The sequence below is a fragment of the Cryptomeria japonica genome, chromosome 5, assembly GCF_030272615.1.
Source record: "Cryptomeria japonica chromosome 5, Sugi_1.0, whole genome shotgun sequence".
NCBI classification, from domain to species: domain Eukaryota; kingdom Viridiplantae; phylum Streptophyta; class Pinopsida; order Cupressales; family Cupressaceae; genus Cryptomeria; species Cryptomeria japonica.
In genome coordinates this window covers 204,727,851-204,741,664 of record NC_081409.1, presented here as the reverse complement: position 1 = coordinate 204,741,664, position 13,814 = coordinate 204,727,851, and the positions used below count along the sequence as shown (strand labels likewise).

At 36.1% G+C, this 13,814-nt stretch overlaps 1 pseudogene; it reads left to right on the top strand.

Moving 5' to 3' along the window:
• Positions 1-377: 377 nt before the first annotated feature.
• Positions 378-3,228, top strand: LOC131075038 (peroxidase 12-like; annotated as a pseudogene).
• The last annotated feature ends 10,586 nt before the right edge of the window (positions 3,229-13,814 follow it).

Here is a 13,814-nt window from a genome sequence, read left to right as displayed (position 1 = left end):
TGGAGCCCTCCTCCTCTTTGTGTTTTGAAATTAATACTGATGGGTTTTCAAGGGGTAATCCTAGGTATGTTGGTATTGGTAGCGTGGGGCGTGATAGCTCAGGGCAAGTCCAGTTTTTGTTTTCTATCTACAAGGGTTGTCACACAAATAACTATATGGAGGCTCTTGCTATTTTGTTTATGGTGGTGCATTGTTCTTCTCTTTGTTGGCAATGGATTGTTGTGGAATCTGACTCCTAGGTTGTGGTGGCTTTGCTAAATAAGTAGAACTTCGATGGCGTTAATTGACAGTTATAGTTGATTATTTGACAGATTCTTTTGTTTTGTAATTCTTTTGAGTCTGTCACTTTCAATCATATTACTAGGGAATGGAATGGAATGGTTGATTGTCTTGCTAAATGGACTTCAGACTTTATGGAGGGCTGGTCTATTGAGGACAACGGACAACTTTCTCCAAAGTTGGTTCAACTTGTTGATCGAGAAAAGTCCATTGTAGTCTTCTCTTAGTTGGGTGGATTGTTTTATTTATGTATTTCTCTTTCTCATTTTGAATAAATTTTTAACCCTTTTTATTATCAATCATTGAAAAAAAAAAAGATACATCATCTTAAACATAGGGATTCCTGATAGCAGATAGTGTTAAGTTTCTATAGTTCAAAAGGTGTGGTTGTCGAAGTTGCTTAAGTGCAGCTCGTGTTGAATGTTCAGTAAGAGAACGTCTTCTATTTTGTAAATAGAATATTTCCTAGAGTTGTGAGATTAACACCAAGAGCATTTTTATGTGTGAGATAGTCTGAATTATGTGAGACAAGTTTCCTTTCTCTTGCATCATATAATGAAAATTCCAGTTTGCATGGTTTACAGAAAGTTCCTTTCCCAAGTTATGTAAGGAAAGTTCTAGTTTGCATGGTTTACAGAAAGTTCCTTTCTCTTGCATCGCTGGAGCAGAGAATGTCCTGTATTCAAATGCAGAGATTCCTCTGGAAAATGAGCTTTCATGGAGCTTTTATGACAACACCTGTCCCAATCTGGAATCCATTGTCGAAGAACAGATCAAGTTTCAATTAAACAAGGATATTACTCAGGCCGTCGCGTTGCTTCGTCTTCACTTTCATGACTGTTTTATTCAGGTTGGGTTTTATCTAATTTATTTGTTTCGCTGTATTTGTTTGTTGGGTTGGTGTTAAATGGTGAAATCTATTGCACAAGGCTATGATGCTTCAGTTATGTTGGATGGATCAGCCAACGGGCCGAGTGAGCAAGATGCCACTCCAAATTTAACATTACGGAAAAAAGATTTTGAAATAATAAATGATATTAAAGAGCTTGTGGACAAGGCCTGTGATGTCGTCATTTCCTGTGCAGACATCACTGCTCTGGCAGCTCGTGATTCAGTCGCAGAGGTAAATTTATCATTATATGAAGTAATTTAAGCATATTTGGATCTACTTTTTTCTTTTCATAATGATTTGGTAAAGAGAGAGATGCATTTTCTGTGGGTTCCTCTACATTTTTTTGTGGGTTTTGTCTCGATTATTTTCTCTTTGTAGTTTTTTTGTTTTGATTTGTTTTGTAATTTTGTCATTGATTTTTTTATAATAGAGTGGAGGGCCAAAATACAAAGTGCCTCTAGGGCGGAGGGACAGCTTGAATTTTGTCAGTCAAACTGTGACACTTGTGAACCTTCCAAATCCAACCTCCAATGCCTCGGGCTTTTATTGATGCTCTTGCAACCAAAGGCCTTGATGTCATAGACCTTGTGGCTCTTTCATGTTAGCTCTATATTTATTTTTTTTGTTTACAAATAAAAAGCTAATATTATTTCTGATTATAATTAGTTTTTTGATTCAACTATGTAAAAACTTTTGCATCAACGTTTTAGGTCACACTTTGTGAACCCTTATCATTTTTCTTGAATTTTTCTCTTTCATTCTGATGATGGTTCATGGAGTGTGGCCCGAAAAGTTGATGCAAAAGTTTTTACATAGTTGAATCCAGAAACTAATTATAACCACCATCATGGTCTGTAGAAATCTGATAGATCTGGCCAATATGTTTGAACCATGTATATGACATTTATTTTTAATTGTCTTTAAGTGATGATTAGCTGGGGTAGAACACAGGGCCCATCAAAAGTTCATTTATGAAAATTTAACACAAATATTGTGGTTGTTTTTCTTTTTAAAATTGGAATTCAAAATGTGAATATTGTATAAAATATTTGTGATTGTTTTTCTTTTTAAAATTGGAATTCAAAATGTGATTTGATTATTTTTTTACTCTGGTAATCATGATTCAACTCAAGATAATAGTGCACAACAATATGATTGCAGTGTGTAACAATATAACAATTTCTACAAATAATTTTTGGTTGTCATAAACACTATATAAAGAAGTGATGTGATTATTTTTTAACTCTAGCAGTCATGATTTGACTACGATTTTAGTGCACAACAATATAATTGTAGTTGTCATTTCTCATAATCACCTAATAGTCAAGTTACATTTTGCATATGTTTCATAGAAAAACATATTGTTACAAACAGATTTAAAAATTTCTACAAATAAATCTTGATAGACCATAAAAACCATATTAAAAATACATTGAAAAATAATTAATAATAATTAAAAAACCTTTAGAAACTATTATACATTGCATTAGTTAGTATATAAAATATGTTTTTAATTTAATATGTGTTATTTTGCATCCATTTTAAATTATATTTCATTTTGTACAAAGTAACTATATATTAATTAGATTTTGTTTTTAATGTTTAGTGAGTACAAGTGCGCACACCATAGGAATAGGGCATTGTGCATCATTTGAGAAACAATTATACCCGCCCAAGATAGCACTCTTTTCAGGGTCTTTGATACAAATTTGCAAGCCAATTGCCCAACCACGAATGTCACCAACACTACTGTATTAGACATTCACTCACCCAACTTATTCGACAATATGTATTATGTGAATCTTGGGAATCAAGAGGGCCTCTTTGCATCAAATCAAGATCTTTACACAAACTCTCACACCCAACAAATCGTTATAGATTTTGCCCTTGACCAAGATCTCTTCTTTCAAAAATTTGGTTTGGCCATGGAAAAAATGGGTCAGTCGAGTGTAGTGACAGGCACCAAAGGAGAAATTAGAACCAATTGTTCTACACACAATCCAACTCGTTCCATCAGCATTATGGTGGAAGACAATTCCTATTCTACATGTCTTTAATCCTCAACCTTTTTACAATTTCTACCTTTTTAGAATAGAATGTTGTTCTAATGTTGTCTATATTGTTAACCTAGTTATTTATACAAAAATGTTCCTTTCATGATCTCATATGTTATGAACTTAAAGAGTGAGCTTATTGAGGTTTTAGCCTTTTTTTAGAGGACTATTGTTGAAATATTAATTGTATTTTGAATAAATTAAATAAAATTAAAAAAAATTAAAAAAAATTAAATTGTATGTATCTATGTAAAATATCATTGAGTTACAACGTGTTTATTATTAAAGATTCATTTTCTAAAATTTTATTTTAAGATAAATTTTGTATTTGAACATTTTATTGAATTTTTTGAGGGATTGATTAGGATTTGAATATGAAACCTCTCTTATGAATATTAAAGACATACTACTATTGAGGTATTAATTCTCTTTATTTTGAGTGTAAAGCATTCTGTAATGTTTTATGTATAAATCAAACATATATTGTTATTGAACTAATTAATGGTTAGGCATTTGATTTCAAATTTGTATTGTCTTTCTATTAAAATAAACAACATTCTAACATACAAATCAATAGATTAAGTTATGATAACTCATTTTAAACATAAATGCCAATTTCTAATGAGTTATTTTATTTATACTTCAATACAATTTCCCACATCACTTTATGAAGAAGTTAAGACTATGTACATGAATCTATTTTTGCCTACTTATATTAAGGGAAATAAGTTAGTTTTCTTTTTTTATGTACCTATTATAGTTTGTTTTTTATTTAAAAAGCAACATTAACTAGGGTGCTGACCCTTAACATAGTCATAGACTATCAAAAAAGAAATAAAATCTCATAGGCAAAGAGACAACACATCGAAGCAAGTCTGGGATTAACAAGTTTGAACAAACGAAACTTGTCCAACCTTCAACAACAAAGACCCAACTCAAGAAGGGGTGTGGAGACCCGATCCAAGGGGGGGGGGGTTGGGGAGGACTTCCCCTTCCGCCTAAGACAAACAACAGTTCAAGCGATATTGTTATCAAGGCCATTAGTGAAGCTAGCATCAGGTTGCTGCAAGACAACACTAAACTGCTGCAGAATAGGAGATAGTTGCAGAACAGAAGGCTACTGCAGAGCATCAGAAGAAGGACCAGTAGGTGTAGAGAGAAGCTGCAAATCAGAGGCAACAGGGTCCGTTGAGGCAGGAAGAGCCAAAATGATGGAATCAACAACAGGATCAACAGTAGTAGAAGGCACCTCAACCTCCTGAGAGGAACCATCCAAATCAGATTCAACAGCATAGATGGTCAAGTGATCAACAGTAGCATACTTCCACCAAGTAGCAACACCTTTGTGGTGTCAGATAGAGAAGTCCGAAGCAAGATGGCCCGTAGAGAAACATTTTCGACAGCGGAAGGGAAGACCCTCAAAGTCTAACTGTTGTGTCCAAGGCTAATCACCAACCATAAGAACCACATCTCCAAAGAGAGGCAAAGAGATGTCAATATCAACAAGGATTCGAGAAAAGGTAGTGTGGTCCATAGAAGGCATGGTATCATCCACCTTTAAGAATTGGCTTAAAGAGTTACCAATAGTCTCATAGCAAGAAAGCTCCCAAAAATGGAGAGAGAGTTTTGAAAGGCGAACCCAAACTGGACACAAATTAAATGGTTCAGTGAGAGGGTTGAAAGAAGTTGTCCAAGGCTTAACAGAGAGGGGGTGAACTCCCCAAGCCCACAGCTTGTCCAAAACCAGGTCCCTATTAGTCAAAGAAGTAAAAGAAGCTATAAAAAATCCCTTAGCACAAGGAAAAAGCTCAACATTATGAGCTACCAAAGGTCTCCAGGAGTCACTCACCTAATGATGGAGGTCAGAAAGTGAAGGCCAGAGCCTAGAGAATCTGAAAACTAATGCACAACGTTGGTACAACCGAATATTGTCCACAACATCTTTCCCACAAACCACCACGGGGGAGGATTTGGCATAGGGAAGAGGAAAAACACCCCTGGAGAGTTAGGTAGTAGACCTAGCCACATGAGCAAAGCTATGCTTGCCAACAAAAGAAGGCCTGGGCAGAACCTTAGCACCAATAGCAGTCAGTTGAGAACCATTATCGAGAGCAAAAGAGTTAGTAACAACAATGCTCTCTAGGAGGGCATCCACGAGAGGGGGACCATCTTCCAAAAGGGAAGCTCCCACGCGGGGAGCACCAAAACCACCACCAGCAAGCGGGAAGACCACTTCAGGAATAGGGGAGTCGCGGGGAAGAGGCAATGCATAAGTAGCGACAGTCGAGTCCCTAGAGAAGCCAACGCCCAAGGGGGGAGGGAGCAGAGCCAACGAGGAAGAAGGAGGGACACCACACCTAGCTGAAGAAAAGGTGCCACACCCAAGCAATGGTCAAAATGTAGATGCAAAAAACTGAGCAGGAGAAGACATTTTAAAAACCAATCACTAATTAAAGTTTGTTGTGGCTTCTTTTGGATCATCATATTGTTCTAGTTGTATTTTGGTGGATACGTTATAATTTCTAATTTTCTTGTTTTTGTAGTTCATTCTTTGTACTAGACTCAACCATTTCCACGAGTGACCCCATGACACTACTCAACCATGCAAGAAGCTACTAGTCGAAAATACATATGCCGATAGTTTAAAGAACCGATCAAAGTCAGAAACAAAATCAAAGAAGCGTTAGCACTAACAATAGAAAAAATCCCTCATAATATGATAAAGGAGAAGCATGACAGGTCCACTGAAACAATGTGTCGCAAAGGAGAAGTAGAAGATGAAAGCAAGGCCCGTGCAGAAAGAGCATGACCTTGAAATTGGTCTGTCTGTGATGAAGAAGATTGAGTGGCTGAAATATGATGTTGCATGGCCTCCTCTAAAGCCTCTAGTCTCTTCCAAAACCTATTGATTGCATGTCTCACCTTGCCACAAAAATTGCAAGGCTCACCAGATGTCTTCTTCTCTGTATTGGATTGAGAATTTTTCTTCTCATTGGTCTTCTCACTTGTATGCACAACAAGTGTATGAGCTTTAGAATCTTTTAAAGTACCCATTTTTATGAGCTTATCCTACTCATGTATAAAAGACTCAATGAAATCATCAAGAGTAGGAATCCTCCAACTTTCTCCTATTGAAAGCCTAACTATGTGAAAAGAAGAGACAAATATATAGCATATTTAGGATCCGATTTTGAAAAAATAGCAAGAATTAAATTGTTTTATTCTTTGGATTTGTCAATTCCACATTCTTTTAGCAGGAGTAATAAGTATTTGAACCTTGTGAAAAAGTCTTGAATGTTTTCAAAATTTCTCGGATCTAATGAGCTGAGCTCATTTTCTAGAACGTGACCTCGCATTTCATCTTGCTTCCCAAAAAGAGTCTTCAACTTAGTCTAAACTTCATATGGTGTTGTGCATGCTTTAACATGAAACAACAATTATGGATACATGGACAACTATAGAAGACCAAACACCTCGTCCTTCCTATTGAAATATTGGGATTTTCAATAGCAGGATTAGGTTCAACTTTTGTATCCATGACTATTCAATACAAGCCTCTACTTTAAGTTGAAGTATAATCTTTGACTTCCATTTGAAATAGTTGTATGGTATGCGAAGAGAAGAGGCTGGAAATTTCATACTTTGCAAAAGATCTGATCTGTAGTACCTACAAAAAAAAAGTTTACACTTTTTCTTCCTAACTCCTAAGCTCTGATACATGTTAAATTTTGTAGCTAAACCTGCAAAAACAATTATGGATCTAGCAAGAAGATAAAAGAAAAACTTGCAGATGCAGAGAACAAAAGAAATGAACAGAGCAGATAAATGAATATGCATATGAATGAAAATTAAATTAATTTGTTACATTACTTACAATCTGGTGAATGCATGATTTATATAAAAAGAACCACCGCCCAAACTATTAAATTAATGGTGAAAGAGGCTTAGTTAGACTTATTGATCTGCAGTAGTTTGCATGCAAGAAATCCATCATTCACAGAGAGAGGACCATGCAAAAGTAATGCTAATAGAAAGAAGTTTCTTTTGGTTTTTGAGAAATCTTAGAACCTCTGTGTAATAAGAGTTGCTTTTGTTGACATACTATAATGGACCTTTATTTTCTATGACACTCATTAATGTTCATGTTCTTTGCTAGGGAAGGTTTAGCCTTCCATAATGGTCCACTGTGGTGGAGTTCTTGCAATCGTTAGGAGCGCATTTCATCAAACTTGGCTAAGATGATTTTTATTTCTTCTCGATGGAACATTGTTAAAAATACCAAATTCATGCCTTTGATTAGGTTATTATGAGCATTGTCAATATTAAGAAGAAAAAAATGGATGAAACATATTCTGTAGGAAAGTATTTGGAGATGAATTATATTATTTCTCTATTTGAGATCTTTGTTTAGTCTCACAAACTACCTCTACCAAACAAGGACAATGTGTTGTATTTGGTGATCATAACATAAGATATTGTGGTTAAAGGAGTTTGTATTACTTCTTGTGAATGTTATTCTAAAGATTTCTTTGTCATTTGTAGATCAAGAGATACTCTTTTCTTAAACATGGGTTGGCACTTTGGCTACTAAGTGCCAATGTTAATCTACTTGGCTAGTTCATCAACTTACGTATTCTCCTCAATCATCTCCTTTGATTGCACCCATCAAAATTATCATTGTTAGATAGCTAGAGTTGTGGAAAATCCATTCAAAATTGGTTACTTTCAACAAGAAGCAAGGGCAACACTTGGGATTGTGTTAGCCAACTCAATAATATAAGGAAAGACCATGTAACCTATCTTCCTTGGTGATTTTTTGGTTGAAAACATAGTAGGAGAGAGTTATAGTGGGTGCCAATTTTTACTCTAGATCATGTAAGATCTAGTTACATAGTCATGTATGACATCGGTAAAACAATATTGTAGTGAGATATCTATAAGAAATTAAGAGGTGGGAGATTGAACATACATGCAGAAATTCAAATATTCTTTTTTTTTCTACAAATTTATTTCTACTTTACTTTTAAATTAACTAAAAAGATAATAGTACAATATTCACAAAAACTCAAGTGGCAAAAAGGCATACCCTCAAAGTCTTGTAGAATCAAGTGATTCAAATGAACAAGCCCAAACACAATATTAATGTAGCGTCGTAAATTGTACGCACTTGCTAGGGTGGTACAATTTCACACCTAGTTTAGCACCCACCTTGGCGCATTTTGCATTTTGCATTGCATTTCCTCTTTAGCACTTAATTAGTCAAATTAATTAGGTCTAAGGTTCTATTTCATCATCTCCCACATCATAAAGTTGGGCCCTTTCATTAAAGTGTGCCCCTTTCATTTTATTCTTCCAATACATCATTTAATCAAAAACCCTAATTAGGTCCTATTTTGAACTTGGGGGCTTGATTTCGGGGGTCAAAACATCTTGAAATCAGCTGTAACTTCAGGATTCTCTCTAAAATCATCATATCCGACGACCCTGAAAATTTGGTGAAAATTTGTCGGGACCATGGCACCCGGCATGCACATGGTCCCGGACATTTTTCCCGAAATTTTAGGAGCACGACCCAATCATAAAATAAAGCTTAACCCCAAGAAATTGGCGGGATATTCAATCTCTAGGTCAGCCAAAAGTCGAAATTAAGACCTAGGGTTTCATATATAAGAGCTCTCTTTCTTCATTTGAAAGGATCCGAATTTTGGCTTTCAAGGACCTTCTGTGCAGTGAAAGAGAAGATCTTTGAAGACTTCAATAACATTCAACATCCATCCATCAAGAATTCATAAATTTCATTCATTTAGGGCTTGGAAGACATTGAAGAACAATAGGAGATTACCGACTGAAGATTGGCTTGTACTCCTCCCTTGAGGGTTGGGTATGATTTCATGTTGTTTTCATGTCTTTGCATAAGCTTCAATATATCCTTTATTCATGCTTTAGATCACTTTGCATCTTGATATAGAGCATTTACATTATCATTTACAAGCAATTAGGGTTTACTTTCTAGGTTGCTCTAGTTTGCTTACTTGCATTTAAGGACCTTGCACACACACTAGGTCTGCACACACAATACATTTTACAATACAACTTGGCTATTCGTGGAGGTGGAAATCACCGAAGCGGGGGTTTGACTAAGGCAAAACCCTATATAGCCGCCCAAACACCTTTTCAGATATAAGTTCAGGTTTCGGGACTCGGACGACGCCGCAGGTTACAGATCCGGAAGAAGCAGACGGAGACCGAACTTCACACCAAATCTCAGAGCAAAAGACCAGGACAGGGGCGTGGGGCGCCCTGGTCCCTGGGACAGGGACGCTGGGCGCCCTGGTCCTTCTGACAGCAGTTTTCAGCATTTTTGACAACTTTGCAAAACAACAGTTTCCGGAGCAGTTTCAGGGGCAGAATCAGGACAGTGGCGCCCGCGCCCCCGTCCCGAACATTTTCAGTCAGATTTTAACTCTGGGTACGCATTTGAATTCTTGTTTTGTCCTTGTGTTTACAGCTTTCCATTGTTTAAGTTCAATTCTGCAATCTTGTTATTAGTTCATACTTGCACTTTGGGTTAGGAATTGAACTTGCATCATTTTATCTTTCAATTACAACAAAGGAATAGAAATCCTAATAGGTAGCCCGTGGCTCTCTCTTCCACAAAAAGAAGTAGCCAATTGTGTGATACCTCTAGGCTCTTTCGTATTCCACAAGTGTGTGGTTGAAAGTGAGATTAGGGCATGTTTGCTTAGTGTCACTTTTTCCCCCACACATTTTTGTGAACCCGATGTGAATCTATCATTGCTTCCTCTTGCATTGCATTTGTTAGATCTAGATCTAGATTTAGTGTGTTTTCATTTCATTTTCATTAAAAAGAAAAAAAGAAAAAAAAAAAAAGTGTGTTTCTTTGCATTGTGTGTTTAAATTTTATGCAATTTCAAAATGTCAGATTTTTATTTGCAAGATGTTCATATTTGTGATGATTATGAGTTAGATGAAGCTTTAGATGAATTTTTGAAACCTAAATATACCAAACCTTCATTTTACCAAAAAATCATAAACATTGTTACTATGCCATTTCGTTGTGATGAGAAAGATAAGTCGAATGATTCCTCTCAAGGGTACATTCCCATCAGTTCTTCCACTAAATCTAGTAACATGGTTGTTTTCAATGATCCCCTCTATGAAGAGATATCTCCTTTTGAATCAAAAGATAAACCTTTTAATAGATATGATCATGCTTTGTTGAATGATGCCCTTGATGCCTTTGTGTCCCCTAAAAAACACTCCCTTCATGAGGATCCTTTTGTGCAAGAAGATGACATTAACCCTACATTTCCTAGTGATGGCCTTTCCTTTTCCAACAAAATTCCCACTAGAGATGATGAATTAATGATAAATGCTTATCCTTCTCCTAAAGTTTGTCCTACCCATAAGCATCCCTTAGAGAAAGAAGATGAAATAATAAGCAATTTCCCTAATTCTCTCTCCCCTAAAGATCATATTGAATATATTTTGAGGAAAGAGGATTATTTTAACACATCTATTGATTCTCTCCCTCCTAAGGATGAGGAATTAATAAACAATGTTATCTCCTCTCCCGAAATTGACAATACTTCAAACATTCCTTTCAACAACCTCACTATTTGGGATGAACCATTAGAAGAAGGTATAGATTATTCTCTACCCCTATCCAAAGGGGATGAAATCAAGATTAAAAACTCCCTTGATAGTTTCTCATCTTCCTTGAATCTCAATCATTCTCCCTCTAAAAATAAAGCATCTCCCTCTCCTCAACTTGGTTCTACTCATAAGGATACCCTAGTTCAAAGCAAGATGGTTAACATTTCTTTCAAAGATCTCCCTCTCAAAAGTGAGACTTTAGAGAGTAATGTTGATCCTTCTCCTAGAGAGTTTATTCCCCATGTAGATCCTTTGATGATAGAGGATGATATGACCTTTCCTAGTATTACTCTTCCTACTGGAACATCAATGCCTACCCCTTGTCTCTCTCCTAAAATTGATTTAATCTGTGATAAGATTTTAGTGCAAGAGAAGACTATCAATAATTCTTCCAACACTTTTGTTCATTCCTCTAAACCATCCTCAATTAATTTGATACGTGTGAATGAAACACCTAACAAACCTCTCTTCACTGTCCAAGGTGCTTGTCCTTCTCAAAATTCTCAACCTTTAAATAAACCTATTTTAGTGGTTCAAGGTGGTTATGCTAATGATTCTTTTTGTACTCCTAAGAAACCTATTATTACTGTGCAAGGAGGTTATTCTTCTAAGAGCCCTTATGAGTATGCTAAGCAACTAACTAGAGAGAGTTATCATGTGGTTGCCCATACTTATAACACAAGAAACAATAGGCAACCTAATCCTCCTCTAGTTATCCCAACTTCACTTCCTCCTTCTCAACCTATTCTTCCTCAAGCTCCACGTATTTCACAAGTTCTTGGTAAGGAATATGATCTCATAGAACAACTTAAAGCTACCCCTGCTAAGATATCCCTTTGGGATTTGATCCAAACTTCTTCCGCTCATCATGGAATGCTACAAGATGCCTTGAAAGATTTGAATGTTCCTCCACCTAATACATCTAGTAATATAGTGTCTTTGGTTAACTCTGTGATGAATCCTAAAGCTCAAATTGTGTTTACTCAAGATGAGTTGCCTACTAGTGAAATTCAACATCAATATGATCCCTTGATGATTGTGGTTGTCATAAATGAAACTGCTATAAGACGAACATTGGTAGATAATGGCTCTGGCCTTAATGTGTGTAGCATTAATCTATTGCATAAGATGAATGTGGATACATCCCTTATTGAGCCTGACTCTCGTCCCATTCGAGGCTTTGATAATGTGGCTAAGTCTTCATTAGGTATTATCACCTTACCCATCACAGCGGGACCTGTTACTTTGCCTACTCCTATCCATGTTATGTCAGGAAATCTAACATACAACTTGTTATTAGGGAGACCTTGGATTCACAGTATGCAAGCTGTCCCCTCTACATTGCATAGACAAGTTAAATTCATTTATAACAATAAGACATATACCTTGATAGGTGATACTAATTTTCAAGCTTGTTTGCAAACATCTACTTCCAAAGGGAGTTCTTCTAAACCTTCCTCTTCTAGTGATGACTCGTTAAACAAGATACCTATGGATGAATCATCACCCTCTGATAATCAAAATTCTTTGGATGAGTCTGAAGCTCCTGAAGAAGATTCTTCTCAACTTGAATCTACACATGAAAAGGCTTTTGATCCTGGGAAGGTTCTCGCAGAAGACGATTGGGGATCTCTTGATTTCAATCCCACCTTTGTGGGTGAGTATAGGGTTCCTCCTAGAGAGTTTAAAGTTAAAAAGAAGGAAGAAACTAGAGATCAATCAGTCTTACCTAAACCTATGAGCAATAATTTTGTGGCCGCTTCTCAAACTTCTTCTCCTCACACCTCTAATTCTGAAAAATTTGATTCTTTGTCTTATGAAAAACCACCCTTTCTTTCTGAAATGGCTAATCGTTATGGTCGTGGTTTTCACATTTTGGCTAAGAGTGGCTATAGTGGAAATGGTTGTGGCGCAAATGAACAAGGAATTAAAGTTCCTTTAGAACATAACATGCATGAATATTCATGTGGACTTGGATATAATCTTTCTAAGCCCACCAAAGCATCTAAAAGACCATCTCTCAATGTGAATGCTATATTTAGTAGTAATGATGATCTCACTTCAACTAAATCATCTTCTACTTCTATCAACTCTCATTCCCCTCATAAGGAAATCTTGGCGATGAACAAATCTCTTTATGACTCCCCTCAAATTTCTAAATCCAATTATGAATCTTTATCTCCTATTCATCATAAAGTCCTTTCCTCCAGGGATAAGGCTCTAATAAATTACACTCATCTCTCTTCTAAGATTTCTCGTAACTTTCCTTCTTCAATTTTTATCATTTTATACATGTTTTTGATCTCACTTATAGTTGAGCATTCAACATGTCATATTCAAATACCTCATTTAGTCTATCATGTCTTTAAATAACATTAATGGCTATTATGTTGCTCATCATTATGTGACATTGGTAGCTCATTTACTGGGGGCTCATTGTCATTCATGATGGTACAATTTCAAGTGCAATCATATTTTTTGAAGCAACATAATAGCCTAATTTTCTTGTTCCTATGGGGACAAGAGTGATTTCATACATCTCTTCTTTTGCTTATGTCCAAGTCTCTCCCTAGAAGATTGTGTAAGTCCTTCTCATTGTCCTTATCCTTGGGAGGCAATGATCTTTCCTTATTTTTATCTAAGGATCCACTTTTTCCTATTTTGTGGATGGTGTGGACTTTATTACTTGATGTTATGCCTGGTACGCATTTGTTGTCGTTTGTTCAAAGGATTCTCTCTTACAAGAGGTGTAAGTCCTTGACTACGACCTCTTTTTCACTTGGTAAAATACATCCATAATGAATTCACTCTCCCAATTGGGTTAAAAAGAGCGTCATCCTTCATTAAGAATCACTTTCACCTCGCGAAAGAAAGTATTGCATTCTTATTCTCTTCTTTGTCTTATTCTAGAA